The sequence below is a fragment of the Bactrocera dorsalis genome, chromosome 3 (genome assembly GCF_023373825.1).
Source record: "Bactrocera dorsalis isolate Fly_Bdor chromosome 3, ASM2337382v1, whole genome shotgun sequence".
Lineage (NCBI taxonomy): Eukaryota > Metazoa > Arthropoda > Insecta > Diptera > Tephritidae > Bactrocera > Bactrocera dorsalis.
The window spans coordinates 11,872,259-11,891,340 of record NC_064305.1 but is presented as its reverse complement, the minus strand read 5'-3'; the positions used below and the strand labels follow the sequence as shown (position 1 = coordinate 11,891,340).

The window sequence follows — 19,082 nt, the reverse complement described above, 5'->3', positions numbered from 1 at the left end:
GGAAATTTTCTACTGGTTCGAAAGTAACTAGTTTGTTACTAGTGATATCTTTTTATCAACATGAAATCTACATAGAACACCATGCCGAAATGTGCTATTTTATTTAGATCTCAAGTTGAAAAAAAATCACTAGTAACATACTAGTTGCTTTCGCACCAGTATAAAACTTCCCATAATTTTTTTTTTTGGTTTTCACTCATATTTACATGCACACCAATACATATGCGTGGCGTTTTTCTTTAAACTAATAAGTCTCCAGAATTTTTATTCCGAGTTCTCTAGTTGGAAGCGAACATAACCTCTAATCAGTGATCTAGTTCAGAAGCACGCATGCGCCTATTTTAGTCTGCTTAGCTTAGCATGTAAATATGCTAGCAAAATTATTTCCCCTTTTTACCGTTATGCCTCTCACTGTTAGCGATTACGACATGGCTCAAGCGAAATTCCAAGGCATTAAAAAAGTTTAGCGAATATATGGCAACAACGGTTGCAAGGTGTATTTAAAAGTTGGTATGCAGCAACAAAAATAAGAACCCTGTAGCCGCTAGGTGAAGGTTCTTTAATGCAATTTCGTCGCACTAGCAACGCACATGTACACACAGACGCTCGTGGGTGCAAAAACTTACGAACGAAACGAGAGCTTATCGTAGATTTTATGGTGAAAGTAGGGTGTGGTGGAGGTATGTGGTAGGGTCGAAAATATTAAGGTATTAAGTGAGGTTAAATGACTTAAATGCGCAGCAGAGAAATTTAATTTCATGTAAGCTAGTAAAGCAGATTAGAAAATGCACAAAGTTGATCGAATTTGTATTGGCAATTTTATTTAATCCTCAATGTGGAGCAGGGGATGAGAAAATAGCTTTAGTAGGTGGACTAAAGGCAAACGAAGTTGAAAGAATAGTAGTAGAAAAAATAGTTTTGGGGTTATAAGAAATTATAGTATACCTTGGATCATCAATTGGAGAAATTAATGAACAGTCTGCGTGATTCTTGGAAGTTTTGCTTACCTGTAAGTAAATAAATTGTAAAATTTGTTAAAAATCAGGTGTGTTATTGTTAAAAATTGTAAAGCATTTTTTTTTTAATTTTATTTTAAAATTTTAACAATCTGGCAACCTTTTTTAAGTGTAAAATCAATCCAATTAAAATAAATGTATGCTTGTTAGCACATTTTTTCATAATTCGCTGCTCTTGTACACTTAACACATTTAAATATTGTAAATATGTGGCAACCCTTTTAGAAATTACTTTCACCTTTTATGAAATTTAGCTTCACATTGGCATTTTTATAGCACGGAAGGGTGTAAGAAGATCTTTGTTCTGATTTTTATTGTTCCGTGTTACAAATTTCATGGCAAACTTAATATACTAATAATTAATTAATATAAAAGCTTTTCTTAATTATTTTCATTTTATTAAAAATTGTAAACAGTTGGCAACCCTTAAAATTATTTTCACTTTAGCTTTCTTCAGTTTATTTTTCTTTTATTGAAGCAACTTACTAAGCCATATGTAATGTTTCTAAACTTAAAGATATTTCTCCTTATGATTTTTACACAATGGCAACTCTGTCAAAAAATATGACGGGTAAATCTATTTTTTAAATTTTTTTAATTTTATGCCAATATTATAAAGTTTGCCTAATTTTTCAAAAATTTAATTGAAAAATTGTAAACAGGTGGCAAGCCTTAAAATTATTTTCATTTAAGCTTTCTTTAATTGAGGCAACATACTAGACCTTATGTAATATTGTTAAATTTTAAAATTTTTCCTAATCGTAATTTAAACATAGTGGCAACTCTTTCGAAAAATATGCCCGTAGAAAGTTTTTTTAAATTATTTCAGTTTGATGAACATAATGTCAATTTTGCGTTAACTTTTAGAAATTTAATTGAACAAATTTTAAACAGGTGGCAACTATTCTTCAACAAATTTCGTATATACAATATGATTGTGTTGCTATAAGAGACTTATATTTGAAATTCCCTGCTTTAATTTTTTTTTTCCGAAAACAAAAAGGTTTTATATTGCGGATTGCTCTTTTAACTCGTTTAACACAAAACCTGTTTTCCAACATTAATTTTATGGAAAAAACACCCTCCCCAGCGTCAGCTGTTAGATTGTATGAAGTGTTACGGTATTTGGCTTCTCAACTGCATTTGTGGCATTTAATGGCGACTAAGCCGTTGACTAACTTGTTTTCACAGACTTCACACACACACAAACTTACCGGCTCACGCACATGCACCAGCACATTTGTTACAAAAGCCACTTTGCACTAAATTCACCACTAATTGCAATGTCGGAATTATTCACTAGCCTGAGCGTGCGTCCCGAAGCGTAGTAAATGTAGCGTCACAACAATGCAGCGGTTGGAGCACCTCAAGGGTGTTGTAGTTAGAGCACTTACTACACAAGTACGCAAACACAGGACACAGTCCCACGGGTGTTTGTATGTGTGTGTTTTTGCACACAAATCGCAGTTTGCTGACCCGAAATGTGCAATTTTCGACGTAATTCGACAAAAATAGTCTGCTTTTTCGCCGCTGCGTGTGCCACAAGCACAAGCGCTGCACTTTTTGAAGAATTTTTTCACTCTGCTGCGCTGTTTGTGGCGACGAGTTTCAATTGCATTAAACAGAAAAATTTATTTTTCCGGTGATTGGGCTTTTGCAGCGCGTCAAATACGCTTTGAGCGCGGCAATTGCTTTCAATGTGGTGATTTTATGGCGTATTTAGTGCTGGTGGTGTATGGTAGTGGTGTTCTTCAGAAGCACCGCTGCGTATGAGTGACTTAAATTTTCACGAAATTCTTTAATTGTTGAATTGTGGACTTTAGCTCATCTTTCAATTACATCCCTTGGAACTTTGCGTTGGAGTGACTACGGCTAGTTAAAAAAAAAAGGCAAGCGGAATGTGGACGGGGAGCAGTCGCCATAGAAGAGGCGTAGTGATGTATAGATCGAAGCTAGGAGTTAAGGTTGAAGGAGAAGTCTTCTGTTAGGTGCATTCCGTCTAGCTTAGCTGTGGGGTACTAGACAATTTTTATGTTTTTTAGGCAGGAAACGTCGAAGACCCTACAGAAAATATATATAAACTATTAGCATGATAAGCTGGGTCTATATAGCCATACCCAGCTGTTGTCAATCTGTCTGTATGTGTGCCAGTTTAGGAGCTAGCGGTCTGAAATTTTGCTCACGTGCTTTTCTCCCAAAGCAGCTGCATATTTGCAGGAATCGGTGATATCGGTCTAGTATAGCATATAGCTGTCATACAAACTAGTCGTTGAAAGTTTATTTCTTGTATGAAAAACTTTTATATTTGAAGAGTTATCTTCATGAAATTTGGTACGGATTATTGTCTAAAGCAATGCTACAATTTTTGCAGAAATTATTCAGATCGAACGACTATAGCATATGGCTGCCATAAAAATCAACCGATCAAACTTTATTCCTTGTATAGAAAACTTTAATATTTGAGAAGATATCTTCATGAAATTTTGTGGAAAGTATTGCCTAAGGCAGTGCTACAATGTCTATAGAAATTGTTCAGATCGAACTACTATAGCATATAGCTGTCATACAAACTGGTCGATGAAATGTATTTTTTGTATAGACAACTTTTTTGTTTGAGAAGATATTTTCACGAAATTTGGAATCCATGGTTTCACAGAGCAATGGAATAATTTCCGAAGAAATTGTTCAGATCGAACCACTTTATCATATAGCTGCCATACAAACCGATCGATCCAATTCAAAATTACGATTTTTTATACCAGATTACCATAAATATTCATTATTACTAAATATGCTATAATCAACTTACATATTCTTTTTAAATGACCTTTTAACCTTGTTTTTTCAAAATTATTTTTATGCAAATCACATTACTTTACTTAGCTCAAAGCATGTCCTCACTTAAAAATCTTTCACACTTAAATGAGAGCACGTGATCATGCTTGCAAAAGTTACATACATATGTAGATATTTGCAGCAGCCACGTGACAATCGACAGAATGCTACGAAGCTGCCTACCTGTTCGCACGACACATGCTTTTAATTCACGTCACTTGCGCTTTAATAGGCTGACGATGGAGAAGCGAAACAATCTGAATTAAAACAACTTAATTATAATTATGTAATGCGCTGCATGACAGCACAAGTGAGCTGGGAGTTCAGCCAGATTACTACATTTTGAAGAGCATTAATGAAGAGCACGAGCATGCCGTGTTTGGCTGGAAATCATAGCGCACCAGAGGGACGTGCTATCTCAGTAGGTTGCGTATACGCCACGTCGGCTGCTAGTGTAGTGTAAATTGGCTACAGTTTCGTGTGGGAGTTGCAAATTGTTTAAAATTTCGTAATAATTTTAGTTTGGAAACTATGTTTTTGTTTAAATTTTACTAGACTCGGCAGTTTTTTATGACGGCACTTCCACTTAATTGGGTGCTTTGCACACACTAAAATTGTAAGCTGTTAGGGGCTGTCGATTAACCCAGCAGTAGAGAATGGAACTTATAAGGGATACATTTGAAATAATCGCTGCATAAAGCGTCAACTATTTATTTAAAAAAAAAGAAAAATCGTTTATTGAGGTTACACTAAAGCTAAAAGGCCTTTCTCGAACAAAAAAGATTCCTTACAAGAATTTTGACCGTTCAGTTTGTATGGAAACTATATGCTATGGTTGTCCGATTTGAACAATTTTTCCGGAGGTTGTGGCGCTGGTTTGGAAAATAGTCGGTGACAAGTTTTACGAAAAAATCTCTTCAAATGAAAAAGTTTCCCATACAAGAACTTGATTTCAATCGTTAATTTGTATGGCAGCTATACGCTATAGTTGTCCGATATCGGCCATTCCATAAAATAAACAGCTTCTCGATGAGAAAAGAACAGACGCAGAATTTCTGATCGATATCTCAATAACTAGTGGAATAGTTCGCATATATTCCGACAGTCGGACGAAAGGACATATAGAGAGACAAACATAGCTAAATCGACTCAGCTCGATAGCTGTAAGCTATAAAGGTCTAATCTGTACAAATTTTGTAACCAATCAAATTTCGGTTACTTTGTTACTAGACCAATACTAGTTATTATGCGACCAGTTAAGAATTTAGCATGAAATAGAGCTGTACACTGTAATATTGGTTCGCCATGTAGACAACATCCGCACACCCACACTCCTACATTTTCAGACATACCGCTATCGATTGTCGGTGTATTATTCTAGTTTATTTTGTTGTTGGACTTGCAGTAGAACTACTTTATGCAAATTACTTTGCAAACTGTTTTCATTTAATTTCCAACCCCAAAAAAATAAAAAGAGAGCTTTCATTACTCTGGCTGTAAAGTAGAGCGCTCGCAATTGGCAGTTGCTAGATGTTGCAGCTCAAACTGCAAAGCCTTATTTTTGTTTTTGTAATGGTAGTCTAGTATATGCTGCAGCACTTAGCCGGCAACTGCGATTTTGGCTGGCAGCTCGTCCTGTCTAAAGCATGTTGCATTTTTGGCCAGCGGCCAAGTCGATTGTTAGTTCAGACATTTCGCAGCTGTGGCTGTTTTGCTTTGACTAGCCAACAAAAGCGTACGCGCCTGCACAAATATCCTTTAACGGGTTTTGCATACCGAAATACAAAAAAAGAAAGCAAGTAGTGCCATTATCGACTCAACGATGACTGCGTGGCACGTGAGGGTTCGGTAAAAGCGGACAAAAGCCGCAACGCAAGCATGGCGAATACAGCTAGTTAGGGAAATTCCAAAGCGGTTGCGAGGTAATATTGTCTGGCGTAGATATATAAATGTATAAAAGGGGGTATGTATGTACGTATGGATAGGTGTGTCCTTAAGTCGTGTCATACATGCCACCGGCGCGCTTAAAATACCGAACGCCATATATATCGAAACCTCACTCCACCTCCCTACCTCCATATGCAAATCAGGCATTGATTTTCACCTGAAAGGTGCCTGTCGTTTAATACTCATTTATTTACTCACTTTTCGAGCAAACCTTCATAAATGTACACATATAAATTAGCATGTAAATAGTTCAGTTCACAAAGCCAAACTTTCGTATGTGCCGCACGTACACTTACTCTACTCAAACGCAATCAAATAAGTACAGACGGTTAAAGCGAAATCTAAAACGAAATGCTAGACACTTAACCCTGCGCTGAGTCAAGGACGTTAAGGACATTGGAGTGTAGAAATGTAATACACACAGGTTGAGCAATTCGTTTGGCCTCATTGCTAAGCAAAAATCAATAAACAGTTATACGCAATAATTTTTTTTCGCTTTCGGTTAGTGCGTAAGCCTTTAATTAAGGGAGAGATGGGCATTGAGGAGTTGAAATGTTTGTTCTGAGTTTATAACGTCGGCTTGATTTTGAAGGATTTTTAGGATTCAGAGAATTAGTAAGCACTTGATGAAGTTGTGAAGTCTTTTTCGGCAAGTATTTTTAAGCCCTGGGCAGTATTTGCCACAAACTTTGTAAGATCCAGCGGAAACGTTTGAGACGCCATATAATCCCACAGTTTTTGAGATATCAACCTGAAATTTTGCTCGAAACCGCCAATATCAGACTACTATAGCATATAGCTGCCATACAAACTGAACGTTCGGAATCAGATGCTTGTATGAAAAACTTTGGTGTTTGAAAAGATATTGTCACAAAATTTGGCATGTATGATTCCAAAAGACAATGGTGCAATATCAGAAGAAATTGTTAAGATCGGACTACTATAGCATATAGCTGCCATACAAACTGAGCGTTCAAAAGCAAGTTCTTATATGGAAAACTTTTTTATTTGTCGAAATATCTTCATGAAATTTGGCATCAAGTATTACTCAAGTCCTTGATTGATTCCCCAAAGAAATTGTCCGGATCGGACTACTATTATGCTATAGCTGCCATACAAACTGAACCATCAAAAACAAATATGGTCCGGTAACTTTTGTATTTCTGAAAGGTATTAAAGTTTCGGTACAACTCGTGTTTATATTTTTTCTTGTTTTTGTTTTCTTCATTGCGCATACAGTTCATTTTTTTGTTGACATTCCATTTTTGCACCGAAACTTTGTGTCGTTACATATCTCAGCTGAAATCTTTGCGGTCTCTCCTACTAACATATACGATAAACAGCAATCAACTTGCAGCCAGTAAGTCCACAAAATTGTGCATGAAACTTAATTAATTTAAAGAACAAATCGTAATATCCATGCAAATAACCAATGCAAAGAGAACAAGTTGTTTTACCAGTTTGCGATACACTTCTGCTTATTTGCTTTGCTGCTTATCTGCCACCACTTGATTTTTACAGACTTCTCTTTCGAAATGCGATACGCGAGTGAATGTCAACAGCTCAGTACCATATACAGTTGTTTGATCATATGTGTTGTTTTTATGATGTCAACCAGAGTGGTGGAAGGGTGAGATAACGCAAATATATCCATATCACTATGTTATAAGGGCTCCAATTTACATTGATCACCTTTTGATCCCGAGCCACGGCCAGGACGGCCATCAACACCAACTGATGATCGACGCGTCAATAAAATAAAAAAATTGGTGCTTGAAAATCGATGATAAATGGTCAAAGATCTTACTGACATCGTTGGAATATCGGCAGGATCAGTGAAAACCATTTTGAAAGATCATTTGGTCCAAAAAAGTGATACCACAATTGGTTAGAAAATCACAATTTTTTTTTTTCAAAAAAATATCGTCGCTTTAATGTTTGTGAAATAATGTTTTCTGGCTGCCAAGATGTCATGACAAACATTATTACTTCGATGAATCTTGGATCTATGCTTCAAACCCGAAAACAGACAATCAGTCACCCGAATATCGTGGTAAAAATGAGCCAAAGCCGAAAAACCCACATCAAAGCAGTAAAAAAATCAAGGCTATGTTGCCAGTTTTCTTCGATTATCGATGTTGATGCACTCCGAATTAATTCCGACCGGCCAAACTGTCAACAAGGAACACTATTGGAGTGTTATGCGAAGCTGTTAGTAATAAGAGGCCGGAGTTATGGGCCGAAAACTCTTGGGTTTTGCACCACAATAATACACCGTCACATACTGAATTGATTCTTCGTATTACGCAAAATTTTCGGCCAATAACGTGCCGCAACCACCGCGTTCGCCTGATTTAGCTCCGTGTATGTTCTGGCTACTCACAAAACTCAAACGAACGTTCGGGGAAACCGTTTTTAGTCAATTGAAGACTTTAGTAACATGGTTCTCTTCAAAGGTGACACATCGATTAAAGCGATTCTCCAACTTCTCGATGCAATTTTTGTAGTGCGATTTGTTCTTTGCTTCCAAATAGGCCTTAGTTTCGGCGACCACCTCTTCATTCGACGAAAATTTCATTCCAACGAAACTTCTTTTGTGCTCTGGGAATAGAAAGTAGTCGATGAGGGCCAAATCTGGAAATAGCACTGTGGATATGGAAGCAATTTGAAGCCAATTTTAAATCATATGCGAGTTCCGAAAATGCCATAGAACTCATAAATATACAAAATTAACGAAGATCTCAGGTTCGCACCAAGTACCTGGAATATTGGAACTAAAACGGCAAAAGTTATCGACGGGGTCAATAAAATAATTACCACCGCTTGGGTTGCTTCAGTATATACTTACAAAAAATTTGAGAATATTTTCAAATTCGAGTTACCCGCTTTTAGCCGTAACCAGCTCAATGCGTGCTAACATGCCGAAGATCTCGCTCACTTCGCTCGCTGCTGCGGTCAAATTTACTACCGATTGTTCGACGTTGTGCTGCATTGTTAATTGCCGTCTGTCCGGCAATCCGACGATTTATTCTTCGCCGTATTTGCGTAGATAAGCGCGAATGTCACTGCGTAATGGGAAATAGCGGATATCGTTGTCGCTATAAATATGGCGCACGGCCTTGCTTTCATTTTTTTGTTTCTCCTTTTTTCGACGTATCATGTGACCAAGCAAATAAATACATCGATAACGTCCGTCCAGTGGTATGCCTGTCAGGCGCAGAGATATATATCTACGCAGCAACAGCAGCAACCTAGCTGCCAACAAAAACAACAACGTGTTTGGTTAGCCATGACCGTTGGCCTGCAGCAGCCAGCTGACCAAAGTGTTGTGGAATAAAAGCAGAAGTATTGGTGTGTGTGCAAGTGTATGGCAAGTGACCCACGGCACCACCCATTCATACACAGTAACCTAAAGTTGAACTGTGAGAGCAAGGGGGCGGCGGGCAGTGAAGCAACGAAAGCGCTTGGGAAATATGTTCTATTTATTTTGCATACATACAAACAGATATATGTTTATAAATGTACATACGTATGTATATACATACCTTCATATCCATATAAGCACATAATTACAAAAGCAGAAAACTTAATCAGTGCAAAAAGTGCTTAGCTATGTATGATTGTGGTATAAAAATAAATTATAAATATACATATGTATATCAATATGTGCGTTTAGGTATATTTATAAGAAATACCACAACAGTATAAGGCCGTTATAAATTAAGGTGATTCCAACCATCAGCTAAGCTTTTTGCTGAGAGGAATATTTTTTCCTCTTGGAAGACACTGCAATAGTCAGGAAGTCTGAAGCTGGAGTTGATAGAGAGCTCCTTCCATTTTAGAAGCCATCTGCTTCTCCGCCAATGGCTTATTTCCATCCACAACTTTCCCGTCGTATATGGGCAGAGAAGGAGCCGCCACTGTTCGGTTTGACGACTCCATGATCTAAGTGATCCAGTCTAAAGTCAAAGTGTGTGAGGATATCCAGATTTTTTGAGTCTCATAGTAATATTCGCGGCCATATACCTTCCGAGGATGTCTACTGCCATAAGGTAATCGACGTCTTTTTTGCTCACTCTCTTTGACATTCGGTCTCCATGAAACCTTCCTATCCAGGATGAACCCTAGATATTTCACTGCATCCGCCGGTTACAGACGGTTGTCTGCCATTTGCGGCAGCGGTGCCACCGGGATCTTATATCTTTTAGTAAATAGAACCATTTCGGTTTTACTTGGGTTGATGACGAGACCACTCCGACCTCCCAATTTGTTACGACGCTGAAATACCCCAGCGTCATCTCGAACACGCTGCTCAGGAACTTTTCTTTGACCATAAGTGCTACATCGTCTGCATAGACATTCACCCGGCAGACACGATCCCCCAGTGCTTTAAGCATTTCGTTAGCGACCAGGATCCATAGAAGTGAAGAGACAACTACCACCTTTACTCACATAACGTCGAACCATTTCAATCACTCTGTCGCGCGGAAGACGGTGAATGAGGTGTTTGAGGTTTGATACAACCCTAAGGCCATTCAGAACAGTAACAGCTACTTCAGACAGGGCGTTATTGAAAGCTCTCTCAATACCTAGGAAGGTTCCAATAGCGAAATCCTAAAGGCCTCCTCAAGACATGACACGTTAGTATGAAGAGTGTATCCACTCACGTGGCCTTGCAATTAACATGTTGCGCGACTGATTGATAGTCCCTCAAAATGCGTTTCCGTATGTACCAGTCCATTAGTCTCTTCAGAGTTTTTAGTAAGAAGGGGTAGAGGTTGATGGGCCTAAAGTCCTTGGCCAAATCGTGCGAGCCCCTACCAGCCTTCGGGATGAACGTAACTCTGACTTGTTTGCAGGCCCCTAGGATGTAATCCAATGCATAGATAAGTGCCAATCAGCTTCATGACACCTTTACAGTCTGCAGCAGTTGCGCTGGTATGATGCCATGTGGTCCCGAGGTTTGAAGGAATTGATCCCTCAGGTCAAGTGTCGTTCGTCCGGAAGGTCGACAATGGTGCGCAATCATCTTGCAGCACTCCGAGCGATATTCCCGCAGAGGACGTATTGCACGGGAAGTGAGCATCAAGGTGTATTTGAAGTGTATACTTCTTGCTTAGGGCCAACTTCCCATTTGTGTCCTTAAGATAACCCAGAAAACGGGGTTCTTTGCGAGAATACTCCTGAACCTAGTGGACTCATGACAGCCCTCCACTTTTTCTCAAAAGCTTTTGCTCCTCTTTGCCTTTTTTAGATCGGACTATGTAAATAACATAAATATGGCCATGATATACTTCATCTCTCATAACCCGCCACAACAATATTGTGCCCGTGTATAAAAAAGTAACAAATCACATTTCTGCGTCCGGTTATCGCGTGTGCGTCCATCTGCCACGCCCTACAAATGCCGCAAACAAGCTGTCAGCTGCACGATTATGACCCTTAGGCACTGTTGCTACTAAAATTAGACCCTAACGAAAGGCTTCGCTATATGTAAATGCCACAATTCGGTAGTTTCATACCGACCACTCCCAGTTGCAAGTGTTTGTGCGGCTGCGGTTAGCCTAAATTAAATTTAGCAGCCACTTTAATAACATATACATACAAACAATATAGGACTTTGGTTGTTCCAAATGAGCGCGTGGGATACCCCAAAAAAGAAAAAAAATAGTTTCGTTCGAACGCCTACAATGATCCCTTAACGGAAAGGGTTTACTACCATATCCCTTTACCGCCTACAACGGCACTTAGTTAACCGCCTAGCGGCATTTTGACGAAACATATGAAAAATAGTCATTTCAATCTCGTTGGATGTGTGTATATTACCAAATTTTAGCCTGTAATAGCTTCTGTAGCTACTTGCCGAAGGGATTAAGGAACATTGTGGCAAGAAAAGCATTTTTATCTTCATGCAAATAAATTGTACGAGGGGTTTGAGTGTGTGGTAATATTTACGCTTTTGCGGGTGCGAGATAGTTTAGTTGGTATTATAGTGTCGCATGAAAAGAAGAGTTCAACCTCGAGGTCTCTGAAAGAGCCGGTTTGGGTTTTTGATCAAACTTAAACGTTTAGGTCCTGAACATAAAGAAGTCATTCGCATTACGTCAGAGAATGTCATTAGAAGCAGGGAGGTAGTACATATAATGGCTGATCGAAATCGGCAGCATATATACTAGTTTTCAGATCACATGGAAATTCCGGGCTTTCGTAAAAGCGCCATCGGACTGTCTGCCGAATCAGTCCCTGTAATACGGAAGTCACTAAAAACCATATACAGTGAAATTTCCATAAGGACTGATAGACGAATCAGAATGCGATGGAATGCCTTAAGGACATGCAAGCTCGCCAAGATCATATGCAAGAGCTCTGAAGAAAAACGTGATTGCTTTTTATTCACACGGTCTTTAAAGGATTGTAGACAATTGATGGACAATTGGACAATCACAACCTACTATCATCAAAAGCAAGCAGGCGATACATGCAGAAAGTGAAGACAAGTAGTTATGAAAGAGACGCTGGAACACCTTCTAGCTTTATCTAGAACTCGTCTTAGATATCTAGAAGCTCCGCAGTTCAAGGAACTAGATGAAGTGTCGAAATTAGATATCAAGTCGCTCTTAAAGTTCGCAAAAAGCATTGACGTTCTGTATAACGAAAACGTCAACTCAAACTGAACTGCAACTCCATTTGACATTACTAAGGACCAGTAGATCTAGGTACAGCTGTCGGCAAACGCCGATGATATTGATATCATTGACCTCAACAACAGCGCCGTTAGCCCTGATTCCCCCAGACTGGTTAAAATGCGAAGCAAATGGGTCTGGTGATGAACGAGGCCAAGACGAGATATCTCTTGTCATCAAACAAACAGTCGTCGCATTAACGACTTGGCTCGCAAGTCACTGTTGATTGAAATAACTTTATAGACGGAGATAATTTCGATTATCTTGGAACCAGCATTAATACTAACATCAATGTCAGCCTCGAAATTCAACACAGAGTAACTCTTGCCAACACGAGCTACTTCGGACTGAGTAGTCAAATGAGAAGTAAAGTCCACTCTCGACGAACAAAGACCCAACTGTACAAGTTACTCATCATCTCCGTCCTGCTATAGGGTGCAGAGGCGTGGACGATGACAATATCTGATGAGTCGACGTGACGAGTTATCAAGAGAAAGGTTCTGCGAAAGCCCATGGCGAATATCGCATTCTATGGAAAGATGAGCCGTACGAGATATACGACAACATTGACATACATATGTAGTTCAGCGAATTAAGAGACAGTGAGTTTGCTGGCTAGGTCATTTAATCGATGCAGTACCCGCCGGGGGCAGCAAAGAAAGAGAAAGGTCTCCAGAAGAAGAAAGAAAACAACTGGCTATTGTAAACTCGGCTACAACCGCGTAAGCGGTGTCTACGCCAGTAAAAAAGAATATGTGCAAAAATTTATTACCTCTAAAAATAGTCTTCAAATTCGAATCACCAATTTTTTTTTAAACTTTACTTTCACGGAATTATATTTACTTATTTTAGCAATGCTGAATTTAAAGTATTTTCATTCAAGTAACCTTTTAATAAATTATTTACATAGTCATTTATTTTTATTGGTTATTGCTATTATCAAATTCTAGGTTAATATGCTCGTAACTCGATAAGTGGTGAGTAATCCTTAAGCTAATAACAAAAGCTTAAAGGATTGGCCGCATTATTAGCTTTTCATCTACAAAACACACACAAAAAAGGCTTGCCATTACATACTATTTACCCACATACACACACACATATATGGATATATTTAGAATTTATAACGGTAAAAAGTCTGCTACATATGTTAACAGCAGTAATAGCGGCAAAAATCTAATATGCCAATCAGAGCGAATCAAGTTGGCAAGCTTTCAGACAAACTTATTCCATAAATATTAAATTCACACCCAAAAATTCTATTTTGTATTACATATTAATAGGAAAAGTTGTCTACTGTTTTGACTATCCTTAACTATTTAGGTTATTTGACATAGTTAAAAAGAGAGGAGGAAGGGGTCATGTGCAGAAGTTCACGCAAGTGAGGAAAGTTTTCTGATCGCCATTCGCTTGGGAGTGGCCAGAAACGATGCTTTTACATACGGGTCAAGCAGCTCAGTATTCTCTGGGTAGTCTAAGAACATCCGTTCGAAAGCGAGCTAAAGTGAGTAGGCGTGAGGAAACCGCCTCGGATGAGAGACCATTCTTTTGATGACGACCACTGTAAACGCATTAAGGATTACAATTTAAGGGCATACACCTGGAATGTACGGTCCCTTAATTAGGAATGTGTCGCTGCCCAGTTGGTTCATGTCCTCGTAACAGTAAAGGCTGAAATCACCGCAGTCCAAGAAGTACGATGGAAGACGGGACAAGGACTGAGACGGGTAGGTCTTTGAGGCATTTACTACAGTGGCCATATAAAGAAGCGCAAATTTGGTGTGGTATTCGAGGTGAGAGAGAGATTCCGTCGTCGAGTACTGGCGTTCACCCTAGTGGATGAACGTTTAGCCACTATGTGCATATAAAGGGTGATTTTTTAAGAGCTTGATAACTTTTAAAAAAAAAAAACGCATAAAATTTGCAAAATCTCATCGGTTCTTTATTTGAAACGTTAGATTGGTTCATGACATTTACTTTTTGAAGATAATTTCATTTAAATGTTGACCGCGGCTGCGTCTTAGGTGGTCCATTCGGAAAGTCCAATTTTGGGCAACTTTTTCGAGCATTTCGGCCGGAATAGCCCGAATTTCTTCGGAAATGTTGTCTTCCAAAGCTGGAATAGTTGCTGGCTTATTTCTGTAGACTTTAGACTTGACGTAGCCCCACAAAAAATAGTCTAAAGGCGTTAAATCGCATGATCTTGGTGGCCAACTTACGGGTCCATTTCTTGAGATGAATTGTTGTCCGAAGTTTTCCCTCAAAATGGCCATAGAATCGCGAGCTGTGTGACATGTAGCGCCATCTTGTTGAAACCACATGTCAACCAAGTTCAGTTCTTCCATTTTTGGCAACAAAAAGTTTGTTAGCATCGAACGATAGCGATCGCCATTCACCGTAACGTTGCGTCCAACAGCATCTTTGAAAAAATACGGTCCAATGATTCCACCAGCGTACAAACCACACCAAACAGTGCATTTTTCGGGATGCATGGGCAGTTCTTGAACGGCTTCTGGTTGCTCTTCACCCCAAATGCGGCAATTTTGCTTATTTACGTAGCCATTCAACCAGAAATGAGCCTCATCGCTGAACAAAACACGCGCGCGAAACACATTTCGAACCGAACACTGATTTTGGCAATAAAATTCAATGATTTGCAAGCGTTGCTCGTTAGTAAGTCTATTCATGATGAAATGTCAAAGCATACTGAGCATCTTTCTCTTTGACACCATGTCTGAAATCCCACGTGATCTGTCAAATACTAATGCATGAAAATCCTAACCTCAAAAAAATCACCCGTTATAAAGAAATCTGTATAATACGCTATGTAGGTATGTAAATTTGCTAGTTGAATGCAAATATTCTCATTTGCACGCTTCACACATGATTTGTTGTTGTACAATAAAAGCGATTTGCTTAAAGTCATAGATGCACAATAATTTACGACCGATGACCATGACACGAGCAGCAGCAAATAAATAAAAGGATACAAGTTTGGCATGCCAAGCTGACGGGCAGCAAATCTAGCTTGCAAGCCTCATAGACCATTTGTAATTGTTGTTTTTGTTTATTTGTTATTGTCGAAGAACTAGTAAAAACTGGTAGGCAAAGAATTATTAAGCAGCAGCGGAGTTGTGGCAGGTTACAACGGGTGTGGCAAGTATGCTTTAAGCCGGATTGTAAAAGTGGCAGCCACCAAGCGGGCTTTGCCAATTTTTTCCAGACATGCAATGGGTGTGCACCATGGACAGCAGGCGCACAGCTTAAGCGTTTACAAATATGCATATGTATGTGTGTGTATGTACGTACGAGCCAAGATAGTTGGTTCTGGCACGGAATGTTGTGCGTTTGCCTATGTAGTTATCTTTATTGTACGGTAGCAGGCATTGCGTATTTTATTGTCGAATGTACACAAACACATTCACATACATATATACATATAAGCGTCTGTATGAATATGGTATATTTGTTATTGTTTTATTGCTGGTAGAGTCGCTGGTGAAGCGTTTTATTTATTCGGTGGCTTAATTGGCAATCTGTGTAGCCAATATTTGATTTGTGGCCGTTGCGCTCATCATTTGGGCAGACAATGCCCCGGTAGAGAGTGGACGTTGGTCCCGAGCTCGATTCACTCCACTAGATTGTGGTTTCTGCAGCGAATGCCACTTGGTTTCACATAGAAGCTGGTTTCAACTCTTGGCCGTAGTCAAGTGCGTGACTGCCACTCACTCGGTCTTGAGTTCAGTTCCTAAAATATCGAAGTTTAGCTTGCTGTAGTCCTCTCATTGACCAGAGAATTTAATTTAATTTTTCTGCAAGTGCCTCGAAGAAAAAGCTTCGTGAGTGATGATTCTGCGCGTTACTTCAATGTTTCGAGGTATATTCTGCATTACGTCAAAATATTGATCCATTTCGATACCCGGAGATCACATTCAAATACTTGCAAACCGCTCCAAGAACAGTCACTTAATACGCTTTAGGTTCTAATATCGATATATAGTTACAGGAAATTAACTTTCAGCCTTTCTCCTCTTCTTAAATAAAGAAAGAGTAAACCTTCTAGTAAATGGTTGTCGTGAAAGTCCTTTCCTTAATTAAATAAAGCTTTCAGGAACCAGGAAAATGCTCACCACAAGTGACAGAAGAGCCAAATACATCTATATAATTCGAGAAATAGGTTCTGAGGAAGATTTATGGTCCTTTGCGGATTGGAAACGGCGAATACCACAGTCGATGTAACGATGAACTTTATGAGATATACGACGAAAGTGGCATAGTTCAACGAATTAAAAGACAGCGGCTACGTCATGCCATCTGATTGTATGAAAACAATCCAGCTCTGAGAGTATTCGACATATCGGTGGAAGTCAAGGAAGAGGAAGACCTCCAATCCGTTGGACAGAGCAGGCGAAGAAGGACCTGGCTACACTTGAAATCTTCAATTAGCGCCAAACAGCGAAAAGAAAGAACGACTGACTGTTGTAAACACGGCTATATCCGATGTCTAAACTAATAAAGACGGAGAAGTGTAAACACATAATCTATAGAATACTGGCAAAAAACTCAATGATCATTCTCGGATCTAAGTGAAAAACTATAGGAAAAAATAAAAAATTCAATTCTGAAGTACTAATCTCATCATCTAGACACATCATCAAGCCACCTTCTTCTTCATTGCTCAGCTTTCGCCAGACCAAGCAAAAAATAGAAGCATCATAGTTGCCATGCTTTCTACGGACCCGGCGCATCGACTGTTGGACTCAGATATTAGCCAACTAAATACATTTGTGGCTGGCTATAGGAGCTTTGAAGATCTACTACGGTCTTTCTGATCTGTACTTAGGAATTCTGGACATCACAACGGGCAATCGTCTCTAGTAGTTGAAGTGGAATTTAACGTGGCCTCACAAATATTAGCCTATTTACCTAAACTAACCTTAGTACTAATTAAACCCAATCTCTGAAAGAAAATTGTTTAGGAATTCCGTTAGAAGCCCAGCCTCCCTATAAGTACAGAAAACAAGGAGTTTCTAGGATTTCCAAAAGATTTTCTTCCTTCGCTTCACAGTTTAAGATATTTTCCTTTTCTCCAGCCTCAAGATGATATTTTATTTCCACATCCATTGATTTACCTGCTAATCGACTAACCTAAGTAGTTTCTACGACATCGAAGAGTTCAGTAGTTTTTTTGCTTTACAGTCTAAATTCTATTTCTTCTGCACCCTCAAGTTTTTTTTTCTTATCATATCCCTTGAATTACTGCCCGATTGACTAATTTAATTCATGCCATCCCAACGTTAGAAGCAAACTTTTTGTTCCAAAGCGATTTTGAGTGATAAAGCTTCTATTTGTACTTTATTGTATTTTTTGAATTGAAAATAATATAAAAAAACCTTAGGAACCTGAAATATTCTACTTGAGAAGCTTTGACACGCTTCTGCCCACAATTATAGTTAGTCAGTTTTCCAACCTTCAAAAAGAAATCTATCACAAAGAAAACTATGGTAGCAATAACAATCCAGTCAAGATGCGTCAACCGAAATCAGTTTTTAGGTTCTTATAGATTCAAGATGGTTTCAAAAGTGAGGTTATATGAAGTATGCACTCAGTAGTAATACTCATGGAATTAAAGCGGATGAAGCTCATAAAAGGTTATCAGAATACATAATATACATAGTTACATTGTGACAAAAAAGTGGGCGGAAATTATTTTGTCGCCTTCGAATTAATCCCCACTAGGTGTAAAATAATTAGACTTCATTTCGTTTCAACAAAGAATCACAGATCCATAAAATTTTTCATAGACAACTGAGAGTGTTCAAAAATGTTCGAAGAAATCAATTTTTCGACGAGTTAAAGTCTTTACATCGACAATTCCAACAAAAAGTTTAAAGAAAAACTATAAAACGGTATATAGATTTAATTAAATTTCACTCAGTTTCTCAGTTTATTGTGATTCATTAAAAACGCTTTGATTTTTAACCAGTAACGGTCAACGGTTTCTAGCATTTTTCAGCTTAGCACTTAACTATTTTCAATTGTCCATTATCTACCTGAGCAATTAAATGCTTCTTTACCGATTTCTTTATTTAATTAACAAATAGTTCTATTATATTCTTGTTTACTTCAATTTTCATTCACTGCAGATAATAAAAATCGTTTTATCTTTGCTTACCTTTTTCCTTCCAGCAAATGATGGGGCATTCGTTTACAATCCAATGAATACGAGTAACAGTGCTTCATTCGTTATCTGAAATTGAAACAAAATAATGGAAAATACAAATGAAAATGGAATTTAATTAAACTGAAATTCTACGAATGTGTATAAAGTCTGGATTTGTGCACTTAATTGGAAGTGATGAGTATAATCAAGACAAGCGTAGACAGAAACTAGAATAAATGCCGAAATTAGAGTCACAGTTGTCTGTTTGTATGTTGTTCATGTGGGCAATCAACACATGGTTAACTAAAATGAAAATCTGTAGAAAACAATAAATGTATTTTAGATAGTCTCCCCATATTTAAGTAGAGAATTTCTGCATAGAAGAAGATATAAATTGAATGGCGCTTGTGACATGACGAGTTGAAAATCTTCAAAGCA

At 38.4% G+C, this 19,082-nt stretch overlaps 1 protein-coding gene across 2 annotated transcripts in view; it reads right to left on the bottom strand.

Moving 5' to 3' along the window:
- The window catches only part of LOC105226683 (putative polypeptide N-acetylgalactosaminyltransferase 9), a 160,099-nt gene extending 141,340 nt beyond the window's left edge, over nucleotides 1-18,759 (bottom strand). For both annotated transcript variants that reach the window (XM_049453730.1, XM_049453732.1), the window contains exon 1: nucleotides 18,657-18,759. The gene's annotated coding sequence lies outside the window, so the exon portion shown is untranslated. The remainder of the gene's footprint in view (nucleotides 1-18,656) is intronic.
- Nucleotides 18,760-19,082: the final 323 nt, after the last annotated feature.